General features: G+C 40.7%; 1 protein-coding gene across 1 annotated transcript in view; it reads left to right on the top strand.

The window, feature by feature from the left end:
• Nucleotides 1–17,958, top strand: part of GNA14 (G protein subunit alpha 14) — a 182,591-nt gene that overhangs the window by 113,660 nt on the left and 50,973 nt on the right. The gene's annotated exons all lie outside the window — the stretch shown is intronic.

Here is a 17,958-nt window from a genome sequence, read left to right as displayed (position 1 = left end):
ATATCAAGTTGCCATTTGCTTTCCTCTCTCTGTGGGCTATTTAAAATCCATATCTGTTTGAGACTATAGGAGAATAATGAGACAGGAAGGTGGGAGAAGGAGACAATAATTTTCTAGGGTGTATAGGAATGTAAATCCATGGGAAAATACTAAGAGCTCATTAAGAATTGAGATGACAGAATTTCTTTAAAATAATTCATACCAAGTTATAACACGACATGATGATAAAGAGAAAAATTCCAAGATGAGTCCCTCGTGAATTGATTAGAAAGAATTTAGCTGCTCAAAAGCTGGAAGAGTGGCTTAAATATGGACCTCAGGAACTGCTTTATCATAAGCTTGTGGCATTTGTTTTTATGTGTATTGTATAGAGTTTCAAAGCAGTAAGTCTAATTTTTTTTATCACTCAGTGACTGCATTACATAGGAAAACTCAACATGCACCAAATTTTAGACATACCTTTATACTGTGACTACAGTCTTGTGTCTTTACTACCGTTTCCTTGCAGTCTTGAGGAAATGAAGGAATGTATAATCTCACCTACAGCTTCAGCCTTCAACAGCGTTATGTTGAAAAGTGTGTGTGTGTGCATGTGTGACAGGCGGGGGCGGTGGTAGTGGTGGAAACTAACCTTTAGAATATCTGGTGCCAAGTAATATGAGAGGTGTGTCATGAACCATTGGGAAATTCTACAAGTAACTCTGATTCCTTTACAAGTTGGCTTTGAGTATGTGCATTATATCTTTTTGGTTTTTTTTATAAGCATATTTTAATTTTTTGAATTTTCATTATATCTTTTTGAATGTAATTAAAAAAAAAATCACCCTGTACAAGCTAGTTTAAAAATTAGGTCATCTGTGGAAATTTAAGATTATTTCAGAGAAGAGATAGGTCAGGAACATCCTTGCGGTGATTTTAGTTAATCTACTTTCCTTCTTGGTAAAAAGGCATTTTGTTTCCCAGTCATAGTGGGGTGACTGGGGAAAGCTTGGAATTTAGGAATGGGTTTGTAAACAGGCCTGTTGGGAAGAGAAGACTCAAGTATGAGTCAGTTCTGCTTACCTTGGCAACATGTGTTTGTAACAACCCAATCAGATTTAGGAATCAAGGTCTCTGGATTTCTGTTTTGTTTTCCCTCAAGGTCTTCTAGAGGTACTCTGAGTTTGTGTCTCAAATAGAAAGGTTTTACAGGGCTTGACATTCCACCACTTTCTTCTGTTCTCTTGATCTGCGTTCTTTTCCATAAGGCCAGGTCCCCTTGCCCACTCATCTGCATTAGTTTCCCGCAGCTGCCAGAACAAAGCACCTCAAACTGGGTGGCTCAGGACAGATTTCTTCCTTCCCAGTTCTGGAGGCTCGAAGTCTGAAACCAAGGACCTGGTTCCGGCTGGAGTCTCTGTTGCACACGGCTTGCCTGGCTTGTGGGGTTGCTGGCAATCCGCGGCGTCCTTTGGCTTGTGGACGGACGCCTCCCTTCAGCCCCTGACTCTGTCTTCACGCAGAGTTCTCTCCCGTGTCTCTGTGCTCTCAGGGCATTCCCCGCTGTGTGTCCGTTTCTCCCTCTTCCCATGAGGACAGCAGTCATCGGATTAGAGCCCATCCGAATTCAGTGTGACCGCATCATAGCTTGATATATCTACAAAGACTCTATTTCTCAATAAAGTCACTTTCTGAGATTTGAGGTTTGCATGCATTTCAAGGCAACACTGTTCAACCCAGTATGCTCAGACCTCTGCCTGCTCCCATGAATGTCATGTCCATTAGCAAAATACTTTCACTCCATTCTAATATCCGCCAAAGATTTAACCCTAAAAACAGCATCAACTCTAAGTCCCAAATCTGATCTAGTATCAGTTCAGAAGGCCTCCAGTCTCATCATTTAAATCCTCTATCTCAGGTATGGTGAGACTCTGGATGTGGTCCATCCTAGAACAGAATTCTCCTTCCACCCACCTGTGAAACTCGGAAGTGAATTAATCACACCTTTGTCCGCTCCTCATTTGCTGTCTCTGGCTCCATTCTCAAAGCCTTCTTTCTACTTCAAGCACCTGCATTCATGTGTCATCAACTTCCTCTTATCTCTCAAACATATGCCAGGGGTAAACCACATATTGAAATGGCTTAAAGTGATGCTTCCCTAGTGGGCTCAGATGGTAAAGAATCCACCTGCAATGCAGGAGACCTGTGTTTGATTCCTAGGTCGGGAAGATTCCCTGGAGAAGGGGATGGCTATCCACTCCAAACTGGTGCCTGGAGAATCCCATGGACAGAGGAGCCTGGCAGGCTACACAGTCCATGAGGTCACAAAGAGTTAGACATGACTGAGAGACCAACAAGGAGAGGCAAAATGTTGAGTAGGAAAAAAATCACTGAATTGGTCCTACAAATCCGGGCTCTTTTCATAGCTCCCTTGTAGGTCTCAGATGGGAGTCTATAAACTTTTTCTATAAAGGGCCAGAGAGAAAATATTTTCAGCTTTGAAGGCTACACAGTCTCTACTGCAACTGTTCAACTCTGATGTTGTATAAAGCCAGGTGTGAGTGATGCATAAAAATGAGTGAGGCTTGCTTATAAACTCTGTTTGCAAAATGTGAAAACTATTCTTAACTCATTGGCCAAACAAAAACAGGCCAGAAGTGGATGGAGTCCATGGACTGGAGTTGCTGACTCAGTCCTAGGGGAAGATGTGGAACCTCTTCCACATGGAAATTTTGATCAATTTCTTCTCTATTATTTTCTGAATGATTTCCTCTGTGGGCTAGTCCTGATCACAAATGTGAAACTATAACCAAGTACCCTTCTTAGGTCATAAAATGATCAAATGATTAATGCTCCAGGGGTTTAAGTAATTACTTAAGGAACATGATCTATTTTCTTTACAAAGTATTGCTTCATTTAAAACAATTGACTAGTTAAGATGAGTATGAACACAACTAATTAGCTTTTCTTTTCAGTCCTTCTCTCACTTCTTGTTGCTGAATATTTATTTCTATTTGATTTTTTCACAGCTAGAAACACTTCCTTAAAAATAAGTAGAGGAGGATTAAGAGCACTTTTAGAGGGTTTTATTTTAAATGTTAGCAGGATTATGGCTCAGCCAGTTTGTTGAAAATCTTTGCTTGTTACTTGACAGGCTGCTTTTGAGAGGAAATTTGTCAGAAATTCAGTGTAGCATTTGGTTTTTAACCAATATGTTTACTCAATTAAGATTTAGCTTTGAAGATTATTTTCTTATACATTGCCTGCCTTTTTTTTTCTAAAGAAATGATTCATATGTATTTGCTCACTCTGTTGATAAGCCTTAATTTTTATGAATGTCTCTCAAGAGTGTCATAAGCCCCATATTAGAATTTATGACTTCTTGAATAAATATTACAGAGGCGTTTACTCAGTGTCAGGACTCCTAACATTGAATTAGCTTATATCTTATGTTGCCTGGTGATGATTTCATGGAAAAGCTTTTTTTTTTTTTTTTTAACTCTTTGTAGTGTCTCCAATTTGAGAAATTCTTACTCTAGGCCTGTAGTAGGGTGAAGGAAATCTTATCTCATTTTAAGGTTCTGCAGAATCTGCTTGGATGATTTAGACAGGTATTTTCCAAGGGCAAAGGACAACCCTGCCTGACTTTTCAAAAATGCTTGGTTTCAAGAACAAGGTCTACAGATTCTTTTGGTAGCTGACCCCAGCTTCTTCCCTGCCCTCCCACTTATAGGACCTCTTCACCACACTGGGATCACATCATATGTGCATGTAGCTTGCTGTTATTCAGTCGATAAGTTATGTCTGACTCTTTGCAACCCCATGGGCAGCACACCAGGCTTCCCTGTCCTTCACCATCTCCTGGAGTTTGCTCAAACTCAGGTGCATTGACTCAGTGATATCATTCAACCATCTCATCCTCAGTTGCCCCCTTCTTCTGCCTTCAGTCTTTCCCAGCATCAGGGTCTTTACACACATTTAACTGCAAGGGCTCGTCATAAAAACAAAAACAGTGTCTTTAAAAAGGAGAGTTAGTAATTGAACAGTAAGAGGAGTATTTTGCCTGCCATTTGCCTCAATTACTTAATTTGGAATTCAGTGTTTCTAGAAGCGTGAAGTCTGAAATTCCCTTCAAAAGCATCTTTGTCTTCTACCAGAAGCTTGTGCTGAGTTCCAAGTCACACTTGAGGCAGGGGACTTGGGCCCTCCAACCAACCACAGCTCTTGAAAGTCTGAATTTGGCGGGGTTTAATTGATGCTAAAGCTGAAACTCCAGTACTTTGGCCACCTCATGCGAAGAGTTGATTCATTGGAAAAGACCCTGATGCTGGGAGGGATTGGGGGTAGGAGGAGAAGGGGACGACACAGGGTGAGATGGCTGGATGGCATCACCGACTCAATGGGCATGAGTTTGAGTAAACTCCGGGAGTTGGTGATGGACAGGGAGGCCTGGCGTGCTGCGATTCATTGGGTCGCAAAGAGTCGGACACGACTGAGCGACTGAACTGAACTGAACTGAACTGAACTGAATTGACTCACAAGGTCTCCGCTAATTTTGTTTCCAGTTTTTCAGGTTCTACATTTAGGTAAGCAGACCTCTTTGCTGTCCGTTTCCTGTAGTGTCTTGAGTTTCAGGCCCTTGGAACAGGATGCCCACTCTCCTGACTGCTAGGTGTATCAGGAACAAGCAAGACAATGGCCCTCAGCCCTGTCTGCACACTGGCATCTCCTGGGAGGCTTTTCTGTTGCCGCCCGAGGTACCACCCACCAGAGAGCTGGAGCTGAGTGTTCTTGGCAGGCAACCAGAGCTTTTGGATTGAGTTTTAGAAACCTCCCAGGTGATTCTTGTTAAGCAGTCACGTTTGAGAACCACTGATACTCTATATGTGTCTTATCACTATCCAGAGGCATTCAGTTTGGATTCTACTTTCTTATCAGTCTTTCTGTAGAGGAAAGGGAGACTTCTGGTAATCTCTTCCATGGGCTGACCTAATGAATCTCCATCCCAAGGTAAATTGTGTAGCCAGCACTGAGGATGTTTGTCTAGTTCAGCAGTACGAGGGGGCTCCGGTGAGATGAGGTGATGGTAAACTTGACGGCACCTGCAGGTGACATTTTTTAATTCAGGGCAGACTGTGTGTTTCCTTTGAGTCTTGCATGAGCCTCGCACAGCTTCGTGCTGAGAGCTTCCAGGGGTGGGGCGGGAGTCAGGGCAGAAGGAGGAGCTGCATCTTGGTCTCTGGAAGTCACCTTACGGGGCCTTCTCACCCTCCTTTTCCTATTGTTGCTACATGGAAGTCATTTCTTTTTATTCAGAAAAGACTCAGAGATGCAGGTTATGTTGATAACATATGCAAGGTACAGATATTTTTTATAATAAAAATACCTTAAATTTTGTTTTGTAAATAGAGACATTTTATTAGGAAGTTAAAAATGTATATCATATATAATATATAGGTTATATATAAGTATATACAATATATATACATATTATATAATACAAGTTATATATTTTCACTCCTCATTAATAGATATTTTTATTTACTGAGATGGCAGTTCACTAGGTATATAAAACTTAAACACCAAATATCCAACTTTACATTTAAGCAATAAAGTCTGATATTTATGGAGTAGGATTGCAGGAGATGTTTTCTCCTAATACCAAAAGGAGCTCTGATCATATCTCATATCTGTGTATTTCTAACTCTTCCAGGTTAACTGTTCTCAGAAACCAAGGCTGACTGTCCAGAAGGGTCTATTAAAGACACATGTGAGGAAATTGAGCACAGTTAGGTAAAAACGGTCAATTTACATGGCTCTTTATAGAAAAGTTTCCCAGAACTTGATGTATCTTAAGACCCTCTATTTTCTAATTTGTATAACGTCTGTTTAAATATACTTTTCAGTCCCACTTCCTTATCCAGTTTGAAAAGTCAGAGTCTGCATGGGTCTCTTGAGAATAACGAGGCCAATATTCAGACTTCGGCTGTAGCCCACTGGTTTTCTGGCACATGTTAAGCCCAGGCTCTTTCTTCCCATGTCTTATTGGATATTAAAAATGGCATGGTGCATTTTTCTTCTTACTAAGAACTTGGAATTCTAGCCAGTGTCACAATAAGAATAAATCCTCCACCAAAATCCTGTGCTGGAGTTTTTCCATTTATCCCAATAGTTTTCTGATTAATCAATGTTGACATTAGTGTGAAAATTGCTTAATCGGCTTGAAATATAATAAGCTGGAAAATGAGAAAGAACAGGATAAAAATGAGAAAGAACTGATTTTCTCCTTAATCATTATCACAAGTAAACCTGACTACCCGCTGCCCATTGGGAGATGAAGGAAGTTTGAGGTCAGCGATGAGTAATGAAATAGACTGGACCACTGAAATGTTCATTTCTTCCCCAACCTCCAGGCTAGGTATGAACCTACCAGATGCAAAGAAATGCTTTAAAAGATCTAGTGAAAAGGGAAAATCTCACAAAGTTACAGTCCAGGAACTAGTGTGATCGTCAGGCTGTTTGAACACCTATCCATTCCATCTAACATAGGTGAAACATTTTCTTTGCATCTTTTAAATTGCACCCAACTTTGTTGCTATCTTAATATACGAAGGGGAACATGTGAAACACTTTCACAACTCAAAACTCCTTGACAAAAGTTAGACTCATCATTGGTGATGCTAGTAAAATTCTTTTTTTTTTTTTTAAATCTTCCTGCAGTATAGTTGATTTACTCTGTTGTGTTGATTTACTGTTACTGTGTTACACAGCAAAGTAAGTCAGTTACACAAATATGTACTTTTTCATATTCTTTTCCATTATGATTTATCACAGGATATTGAATTTAGTCCCCTGTGCTATACAGTAGGACCTCGTTGTTTGTCCAGGAGAATTCTTATTATATCCAAAGTCCTTCACAATTTGCTTTCTCTTCATGGCAGAGCCAGGCTCATTTTCTGATGGCAGAGAGGTAACAGATGTGTCGACCTGCTCTCTTCTCAGCCCTGCCCTTTCTCATCACCCAGTTTCTTCACTGTGAATGAATGCCATAAACACGGGCTAGGAGGCAAATTAACCCTTAGGTTTGTTTTGGAGTCCTGCCGAGAGAATCATCGGTTCACCTGGTTTTATTGAATTTAGAGGTAGATTTTTATTAACCGGTTGATGAACTCTGCAATATTATCCTAGGCAAACCATTCTAGAAAGCCTCCTCTATAAAAAGCTTTTTTTTTTTTTTAGGGACTTCCCTGGTGCTCCAGAGGCTGGGACTCTGTGCTCCCAACGCAGGGGGCTCAGGTTTGGTCCTTGGTTGGGGAACTGAATCCCACGTTCTTCAAGTAAAGATCCTGCATGCCACTACTAAGACTTCTGTGTAGCCAAATAATTTTTTCTTTTTTTAAAAAGCCTTTTAAAAAGTTAAGACAGGGACTCACATGGGACACAGTAACTAATCAACAGAAACACATTGTTAAAAGGTTTGTGTATATGTATCTGAGTGCCTGAGTGTGTGTGTAGGCGTGAGTCAGTGGGCCTATTTACCAATAAACCTACCTTCAGAGTTAAAAGCATATTCATTAGAAGCCAAAACAGTTGGCTTTTTTTTTTTTTTCCCACTGACACATCCTTTTGGAAACTCAAGTGTTTCCAGGGAGCTTTGAGACATTGCATCTTAGGTACTTCACCTTGATTTCCTTTTTCTTTAAATTTTTATTTTATATTGGATTATAGTTGATTTACAGTGCTGTGTTTCAGGAGTATAGCAAGGTGACTCAGCTACACATATCCATATATCCATTCTTTTTCAGACGATTTTCCCATATAGAGTATTATAGAGTATTGAGTAGTGTTCCCTGTGCTATAGACTAGTTCCTTGTTGACTGTCTATTTTGTATATAGTGGTGTGTTTATGTTAATCCCAAACCCTTAATTTATCCCTTCCTACCCCTTTGGTAGTCGTAAGTTTGTTTTCTTAGTCTGAGTCTGTTTCTGTTTTGTAAATACGTTCATTTGTATTTTTTTTTCTTAGATTCCACATATAAGTGATATTGTGTGACACTTGTCTTTCTCTGACTGTCTCCACTCTGACAATCTCTAGGTCCAGCCATGTTACTGAAATGACATTATTTTGTTCTTTTTTATGGCTGAGTGATATCCCATCACATACATGCACCGCATCTTTGTCCGTTCCTCCGGGGATGAATATTCAGGTTGCTTCCGTGTCCTGGCGGTGGTCAGTCCTGCTGCGGTGAGCACTGAGGTGCATGTAACCTTTCACAGTGCAGTTTCCTCTGGGTATATGCCTAGGAGTCGGATTGCTGGGTCTATGGCAGTTCTTAGTTCCTTAAGGAGCCTCCATACTATTCTCCATAATGGTTGCCCTAATTTATATTCCCACCAACAGGGTAGGTGGGTTCCCTTTTCTCATACCCTCTCTAGCATTTACTGTTTGTAGACTTTTTGATGATGGCCATTCTAACTTGTGTGAGATGATACCTCATTATAGTTTTGATTTGTATTTCTCTAATAACTAATGATGTTGAGCATTTTTACATGTGCTTTTTGACCATCTGTATATCTTCTTTGGAGAAATGTCTGTTAAGGTCTTCTGCCCAATTTTGATTTCTTTTATTATTATTATTTTGCTTTTGATTAACATGAGCTATTTGTGTACTCTGGAGATTAATCCCTTGTTGCAAATATTTTCTCCCATTCTGTGCATAGTCTTTTCATTTTGTTTATGGTTTCCTTTGCTGTACAAAAGCTTTTAAGTTTAACTGAGTCCCATTTGTTTATTTTTGTTTTTATTTTCATTATGCCAGGAGGTGGATCCAAAAAGATACTGCTAGTGATTTATGTCAGAGTGCTCTGCTTGAGAGTTTTATAGTATCTAGCCTTACATTTCGATCTTTAATCAATTTTTAATTTATTTTTGCATATGGTGTTAGAGCATGTTCTAATTTCATCTTTTTTACATGTAGCTGTTGAATTTTCTCGGCACCACTTACTAAAGAGAGTGTCTTTTCTCCATTGTATGTTCTTGCCTTCTTTGTTGTAGATTAATTGACCAAGGGGTGTGGGTTTATTTCTGGACTTTCTATTGACCTTGATTTCTGACACTTAAAACTTTGTCAGGTTTAATTAAGTATGATCTACAATAATGTAAAATAGGTTTCACATTGTTACCATCACCTTGTATCTTCCCTAAATTTTTAAACATTCTGGCATTTTATATATCTGTAATTAGCTGTAAAGATATAGGTACATTTGTTTTAGTTGGCCATTTATGGATTTGGTTAGAAAATTATTTGCTTTTGTGTGTGCATGTATAAAGACTAGAAAGCTGATTAGTTTTTCTAGATTCTCTTTATTAAAAAACACATCTAGTCTTTTAGTCATTTAAATAGTTACAGTGGAGCTAGTTGCAAAGAGGTTGAAATCAACAGGAATAGCTTGGTATTTTAGGTGCCTCAAAACTCTGCCTTCCATTTATACTGAGAGCTCAAGTGGTTGAATGATGCCATTTGTGGGAGACCATCATGATTGACCAGTGGTCACCAGTTCTCCCCAAGACCCCAAACTCTCCGGCTCCTATCGTATCTCTGCTTTGTGTTGACATGGAATATCTTTCCTAGTGAGCTGTGTGGAGGCTTCACTTTGGGGGTTAATCACCATTTATCGTTATTATCATGCATGGTCACTATAATTTGGATCAGTCCATTTGTAGAGCCCTGACAGTGTTAGGAATTTCCCCAAACAAGAAAGTCTTTCTTTCCAAGTTCAAGTTAGTTCTTGGTGTGCTAGAATGAGACCATGACTGACATAAAGTTGAATTTGCCTCTGCCTCTCATTTACACCCTCAACAACCTTCAACAGGTCACCAATGTTCTCAGTCTTTGTATTTCCTTCCTTAACTGAACGCTATGTTGCCTCCCTGTCATATTCCAAAATTTAAACATGTAAGTAACCTACTTTCAGAAGCAAAAAATTGCATTTCTTGTGTCCTAAAAACATTACTTTTCTCACCAAGATTTTCTTTTTTGGTATTTTATCTTACGAACTTCCTAATTAATAAGACATTACACCAGGTGTTAATATAATGTTATATATAGCATGTCAGCATAAGTTATTTTATTTCATATAACCTAGGAGTTCTTTTCAGATATAGTATCTGCATCTCCTGCATGTCCTCTCACATTTAACCATGGGAACAAGCATCTGTGGACGAGAATGTTCCTTACAGAAATCTTTGGTTACAGTGATAGAAAGATGAGGCAGGATTCATGCAGTGTCTTTCAAGTTGCTTGATTTCCTTAAAAAACTTTAAATGACAAGGTTAAAGGATTGGAAAAGAATCTTGATTAGCATATTGTCTACTGAAAAAAATAACCACAACATGAGAGCTATGAGTTAAATTTTATTTGGGGCAAAATGAAGACGATAGTCCCGGAGACAGCATTTCAGATAGCTCTGAAGAACTGCTTCAAAGAGGCAGGGTGGAAGGTCAGTATGTATGTGATTTTGGTGAAGGGGAAGTGCATACAATCAGGCACATACCTTTTTTCAGAAAGTTGCTGCTAGTCACGAGCAGATGTCACCATGAAGGATGTTAGTGCTTTTCTAGATATGAGGAGATGTAAGAATTTGGCTCAAAATCTTCTCCTGAAAGCATCTAACTATCTGAAGATCTGTTCTGACAGTTTTTCCCAGAGCACAGAGTGCCTCATTCCTGATCTCTGCCCTGAACTCGGTTCAGGGGATGTTGAAGATCAGCTGCATGATCTCATGATTTAATTCTTGTGGAGGGAGATAGTAAGTGCCAATTTGTAGTTGGCAAAATGATGTGATTTCTGGTGATTTCTTCACTCCCTCCCTCAAAGAGAAGTGTCCAGGTTGGACCAGAAAGTTGGTGGCTCTGGCTGTCCACATCTGATTATAACCCAGGCGGTGGGCTTTGTCTCAAGGGAAACCAGGAACTTGTCCTTTTGATTACACTCTCCATTGTCTTATCCACTAGGGACAATCATCACCACTGTAGTTAGAGTTGTTCATTTTTATTTTTCCCATTTGGCCAGAGATGACCCTTCTCACTATCAGTAAAGGTGATCAACCACCCCTAACCTCATTGCAAAGTCCATTCATTTTGGGTATGAAAGTCTGCGTATGCTAGTTTTGCATCCCACTTCCAGATGGGTAGTATTTCTGCCACTAGAGGTTAACGTGAATGGCTGACGATGCCTAATCCTCATCGCCACCTAGGAAACTTAGAGATGAAGACCCAACCCATATCAATAGTAGGCACTTGCTGTGTCTTTGTTTTATGAATTAAGTGAATGTATAAGGTAAAAGTGCTTTCTTGATGAAAAGCTGGGCCCAGGAGGTGATAAAACAGACAGCTAGCCTAGACTCCTCGGGCTTCCGGAGTCTAACATCAACTGGCTTTCCTTGAAGCAGGGCGCCCTGAGTGAAGATCTCCCAGTGGCCCCCATCTCCTCAGTGACTGTCCGCAGCTCTTGCAGGAACATGTCCCAAGCCTCTGTCCGTGGTTCTCTTTCCAGTGGTTGAGAGCATTACAGTGCTGTCTCTCCTGGCTGCTCCATCATGTCTGTTTCCTTCAGCTCTCAGACAAAGGTGGTGCCCCCCAAAGATATGCCTTTTGAATTCCAGGTGGACAGTATTAGAAATCTCCAGTTGTTACATCGTGGCTTTGGCATTAAAAACAAAATATAATCATCCAAATAGGCTTTTTTTTTTTTTTAACAAGCATACTAGCTTTGGCATCAGCATCTCGACTGCTACCCTCTCTCTCCTTCAGCTCTGGACACAGTGACCTCCTTCTCTTGACCCCAGGAGTCCTGATGCTCCTTCAAGTCCAGGACTTTGCACATGCTCTTCTTTGCTCTTCCCTCCTCTCTGTGCCTAGCCAAGTCTTTCTTGGTCTCCACTAGACATGAAGGCCAAGAACATGTGTGCATCCACATACCTTTGCAACTCCAGTGCTGACATACACGCAGGCCAGTTTGCCAAAAAACTATTCACTGAAGAACCAATTTCTGGGGCAAAGAAATCTGATTTTTAGGATCCCACACATAGGTTTTGTTGTTTTTAACAAGCATCCTGGCTTTGGCATCAGCACCTCAACTGCTACCCTCTCTTTCCTTCAGCTCTGAACAAAGTGACCTCCTGTCTTTTTCCCAGGTGATCTTAGGGCAACATTCTGGCCTCTCCTGAGCTTGCCTCTGACAAGCCTTCCAGCCTCATCTGCTCTCCCTGGTGGATTATGTCTTCTAGCACATCCCATGCCTCTCTGCTCGTCTTCTCTATCCATTGGAGCATCCTGACACCCGTTCCCTCTGCACTCATAAATAGCCAACTTCATTTATTCGTCTTGAGTAAGGTATCCAATATAGTAGCAAACTTTCTTTGATACCTTCCTCTCCCATCTTCCCTGGGATGAGGCATTCTTTCCAATACACCCATAGCAGGTTGTATTAACAAAATACATTGTAACTATTTATGCATCTCTCCCACTTCAGTCTAGGAGATCTTTGAGAGTGGAAATCATATTCTGTTTATCTCTACATCCCTTTGGGCTCAATAATTATTAGCAAAGTGACATTAAGACCTTGTGTGAAGTTGTCATGAACCCCACGTTTCCTGAGAGTTTTGTCCATGGGGTGAAATCCACAATCTCAGAGGATGAGTGAGCTGTTCTTTACATGTTTTTGCATCCCCTTTGGAATTGTGATAATGGGCAAAAAGGAACAGAGTCTATAAGACCATATTTGTCTTTTTCTAAGAAATATTGAGCAATTGGAAATATTGCTTCTGAGTTTCGGGATAGTTCAAAAAGCCTTGCAGAGTCATGGGGCTCCAAATCCCTTGCAGTAAGCTTGGGATAGGGTATATTCAGCCCTTGGGTTGTGTTTAGTGAACTACAGAAGTACTCCAACTGTGAGAATTAGGTCAGGGATGATGATTCTTCAAGCTGAATCACCAGGCAATGGTTTTGAAATCCCACGGGGCTAAAAAAAAAAGATGGTGCCATAGGAAGAATGGCTTTTTGATGAGTTTGAGAGAGACTCAATAAATAACCCTCTTCAACAACCAAATTCTGAAGTAATCAAGAAATAAGACAAAGAAGTAAGTTGATCAGTTCACTGTTGCTAAAGCTAAGGGTAGAGAGGGTGGCTCATAACTGAGGCATCTGACCTTTCTAATACCAAATCCAGAATATGATAGACTGACCCACAGGGTCATCATTAGCTCTGGGAGACCCAGGCTTTACCCACAGGGGCAGGCCTCCGACAGCACAGCAGAGAGGAAGGAGCAGAGGGCGGGACCGCCCCTCAGCTGACATGCACCCCTAGGGAGAGTGGTTGTCCCCTGTGTCATAGCACGTGTCAGAGGCCCTATCTTCCCGTACGTAGCTCCCTCAGGGAGAGAACTGTATATTCTTCTGGGCATTAAAATGAGTGTGAATCTGTGCTGTGCTCTATTGAAGATGTTCCATGGTGGCTCTGTGGTAAAGAATCTGTCTGCAATGTGGGAGTCACAGGTTCGATCCCTGGGTTGGGAAGATCCTGGAGGAGGGCATGACAACCCACTCCAGTATTCTTGCCTAGAGAATCCCATGGAGAGAAGAGCCTGGCAGACTATAGTTCATGGGGTCGCAGAGTCGGACACGACTGAGCGACTAAGCACGCATCGTTTTATCTTAAGCAGTTCTTCAGTGCGGGTGCTGGCAGTTGCCCCCACTTTAGAGATATACAAACTGAGGTTTATGGAGGTTGAATGACATCCCCAGGCTCACACAGGTGTTGTGTGTCAGAGCTGAAGCTGAACCCAGGCAACTTCCCAGGCAGAGCGGTTAACCCCTATGCTTTGAACTTTGCTATGGTCATATAAGGCCATGTGCAGTGGAGGTCTTGGGTCGTCATTTACAGTTAATTATGAAAGCAGTAAACGATGTGAAAGGAGGATTCTCTGTCTTGAAATCTCTATTCCTGGCTGCTCTCATTAATTCCTTTTTCCCTGGCTGGAATCCAACCAGCTCACACAACTGTCGGTGCTATCTCAGTATTTACACAAAAGGGTCATGCAATTAAAAAAAAAAAAAGCCAGAAATATCAGAATGTTAGTACATCTGTTGGATGAAGTTTAAGGATTGGTGAGCTCTCTGTTAAGTGGATTTGAAATGGTTGCCTGGAGAATATCTTTTTTTCTTTCCCTAGATGAGAGAAGTAAACAAGCCAGAAATGATTTCAAATTTGTTTTGCAAATTGGAACAATCAAAACATAACAGTGACCTTCGAACCAATGCCAGAGAGTTAGGAAAGATCAAATAAAATCTGAAGAATATATTCTGATAGTGGCATAAGTGGGGTTCCTTTTGGCTTTGACATCCTGCCTGGATTGCATCTCAAGTGCAGTTACGTGTTTTAACCCATTTCACCCCGATCTATTCGGACTTGGAGACCTACTCCTGAGCACAGTTTAATTCAATTGGAAAAATCACGGAAGTAGTAAGAAGAGGGCTGTGAACATGATCTCTTTCTGCGTGCTAAGCTGCTTCAGTCATGCCTGACTCTTTGCATTCCTGCAGACTGTAGCCCACCAGGCTCCTCTGTCCATGGGATTCTCCAGGCAAGAATACTGAAGTGGGTTGCCATGCCCTCCTCCAGGGGATTTTCTCGACTGAGAGATCGAACCCACGTCTCCTGCGGCTTCTGCATTGCAAGCAGATTCTTTACCCCTGAGCTACCAGGGAAACCCGTGATCTCACTCATCCTCCACAGAAGCACACATACCTGCTGTACCTCCAAGCTGTCTGCCTCAGTGAAGAGCAGTCCCTGCCTCCCCGTGCCTTAGTGAGCTGGCACAGGGCCCTGTACAGAGAACGTGGATCTTCTGCTTTTTGTCCAACTTTATGGACCCTTTGACATGCTTGGGGTCTAAGAGTAAGGGAGCAAAGCAGGAATTGAAATTGTGTCCAGCTAATTAGCTGGATAATTTGGACAAGTTAGTGGTCCACTGTAAGCTTGCTTCCTTGCTTTAAAAGGAGGGACTGGACTGATGGATCTTTTGAACTGTAGAGGCATGAAAGATCCATCTTAGAACTAGAGAGTAGCACAGTGAGGCCATTCTAGGATTTCATAAGGTTATGGTCAGCTTGGGACAATTCTTTTAACTTCTATTCTTTCCTGCATTAAAAAATAAACATTTTTTTTTCTTTTTGAGACAAGAAAATGTCTGGTGCCCTGCAATCTTGGAGCTTGAGTTTCAACTCCCATAATATGGAGATAGTTTGGTGCCTTCCTGACTGGCTGGTTCTGAGACCATCTTCTCTGCCCCAGAGGCTGGGCTGCTTCATCACTTATCACATAATATTTGAATCCAAGGGTTGGACTCCATCATCACTTATCACATAATCTTTAAATCTTAGAGCATCGCCAGACAAGATGTCTCTTCATTCTCTCCCTTTTCTCTCTGTGGACACTTTTCAACTTTTGTACTTAACTTCTGTCTGCTCTGGGAGCTACCTCCTAATTATATCCTAGGAGCCTGATATAGAAAAGACCAAAGGAAACGTTGCTTCTCTGTCTCCCTGACTGTCCCAGGGGCATCTTGGAGGCTGCTCCTTAGTGAGATGCCCGGAGGCCATTGACTGGGAATCAAACTTAAATGTGTGATAAGGACCCATCTGAGAGCAGTGTGCTTTGGCATAAGGACTAAAGGATATTCTTACTGTGCTCAGGCTCATCTGTTTAAGTGTGATTAAACATTCTTGACTAATATTGAAATAAAGTACTTATTTCATCAGTTCTGGTGAAGCAAAAGCCCTAAAGTGTCAACCCAATGAGAATATATTCAAAGGGAGATTCATCCTGAATCCCACTCATGAAGTATGATTATAGAGTCGGATTTTCAGAGCTTGAAAGAACCCTCAAGTATCCTCTAGGTCAACTCAAGATCTTTTCTATTTGGTTTAGGTAATTGAAGTCTAAAGAGATTAAAAGCTGTGCCTAAGGCAAGTGAGGACTGGGAAGAATCCCATAGGGTTCTGTTTCACGTCAGTCTAGTAGGGATCGAAACATGAGGCTTCGAGTGAGGTTCTGAGGTCTGAAACATCACCTTGTCAGTTGTGAAGATCATGAATTGAAGAGGCATCTATAAAGTACTGTCTCTTTATTTTTCAATTCATGCTTTATATAGATTGGGGCATCATTTTATTTTTGTGCTTTTCGAGTAACTGTTCCTGTCAGTTTTTTTAAAGAAAAATTTCACAACTCGAAAAAATGTTGAAAGAATAGCACAATGAACACTTCTGTACCCACTGTTAGTTGTTAGTGTCTTGTGATTCTCTCCCTTCCGTCCTGTCCCTCTCGGTACTTTTTGCTCATGTGTACACACACACACACACACACACACACACACACACACACACACACACTTTATGTGAGTAAAAGTCAGCTATCGGTACTTTTTGCTCATGTGTACACACACACACACACACACACTTTATGTGAGTAAAAGTCAGCTATCGGTACTTTTTGCTCATGTGTACACACACACACACACACACACACACACACACACACTTTATGTGAGTAAAAGTCAGCTATAGGCGTTGTGATGTCACCCTTAAGTACTCCAACCACTGTCTGCTCAGAGCCCGAGCATTCTCAACAGAACCACAATCGCTTTAGCATGCCCAGGGAAGTTCACTTTGTAGCTTTGATATTATACAGTAAAAAAAAAAAATGCATATCCAGATGTCTCCATATGCCCCCAATATGCCCTTTATAGCCTCTATTTTTTAATCTAGGAAAGAATCAGGAATTGCATTTAGCAGTCATCCTTATTCTCCTTTAAATTACAGTATCTCCCATCTTCTAACTTATGTCTCAAGTGATATTGATAGTTTAAAGAGTTTTGGCCAATTACCTTATAGAATGTCCTTCAATCAGGATTTATATTTTTGTTTTCTCATTGGATTTAAATATTTGGGCAAGAAAAAAATATAGAGGAAACCCCATACACCACAGGTAGGAGTGTAAAAGATGCAGTCACTTTGAAAGAGAGGCAGCTCCTCAAAAGGTTAAAACAGAGTTCCATATGACCCAGCAATTCCTCTCTTAGGTATATACTCAACAGAACTGAAAACATAGCTTCACACAAAAACGTGTAAATATATGTTCATAGCATCACTATTTGTAATAGAAAAAAAGGAGAGACAACACAAATGGCTAATAAAATGTGGCGTATCCATACAATGGAATATCGTTTGGTAATAAAAAGGAATGAGGTACTGATGCATGCTACAACAAGCATGAAAACATTATGCTATATGAAAGAAGCCAGTCACAAAATGTCATATTTTATAGAATTCAATTCATATGAAATTTCCAGAATAGACAAATCCAGATGGAGAGAGAGGAGATTTGTGGTTATCTAGGGCTGGGGGAATTGGGGGAAATGGAAAGTGACTGCTGCGGGGTATATGGTTTCTTTTGGAGGTAGTTAAAATATTCTAAAAATTGTGGTGATGGATGCACAATTCTGCAAATATAACTAAATGTTACTATTGAATTGTGCACTTTAAGTTGTATATGATATGTGTATGGTATATGAATTGTATCTAAACAAAATTGTTACTAGAACATAAAGAATACTATGTGTGATGTGTCCTCCCCACTGGGCACTTTAAGATCTACTTAATCTCAATTTGTCCTGCTGTTGTTGATACTAAGCTCTGATCACTTGGGTAGCATGGCTCCTGTCAGATCTCACCATTGTGAACGTGTCTCTCACCTTGAGATTAATCATCTGAAGGATGACACTTAACCACTGTGTGGACATCCGGTTCTCCACCTGTTAGTATCCACTGGTGATCCTTGCAAGTAAGATCAATTTCGCAGATGAATACAAAATGATGATTTTTAATGGTCGTATTTCTTCCGTTTATTAACTAGTAGCTTT

Source organism: Cervus elaphus, chromosome 29, assembly GCF_910594005.1.
Source record: "Cervus elaphus chromosome 29, mCerEla1.1, whole genome shotgun sequence".
Classification (NCBI taxonomy): Eukaryota; Metazoa; Chordata; class Mammalia; order Artiodactyla; family Cervidae; genus Cervus; species Cervus elaphus.
Note: the sequence above shows the minus strand (reverse complement) of the source record. Positions and strands in the feature narration are given on the sequence as shown.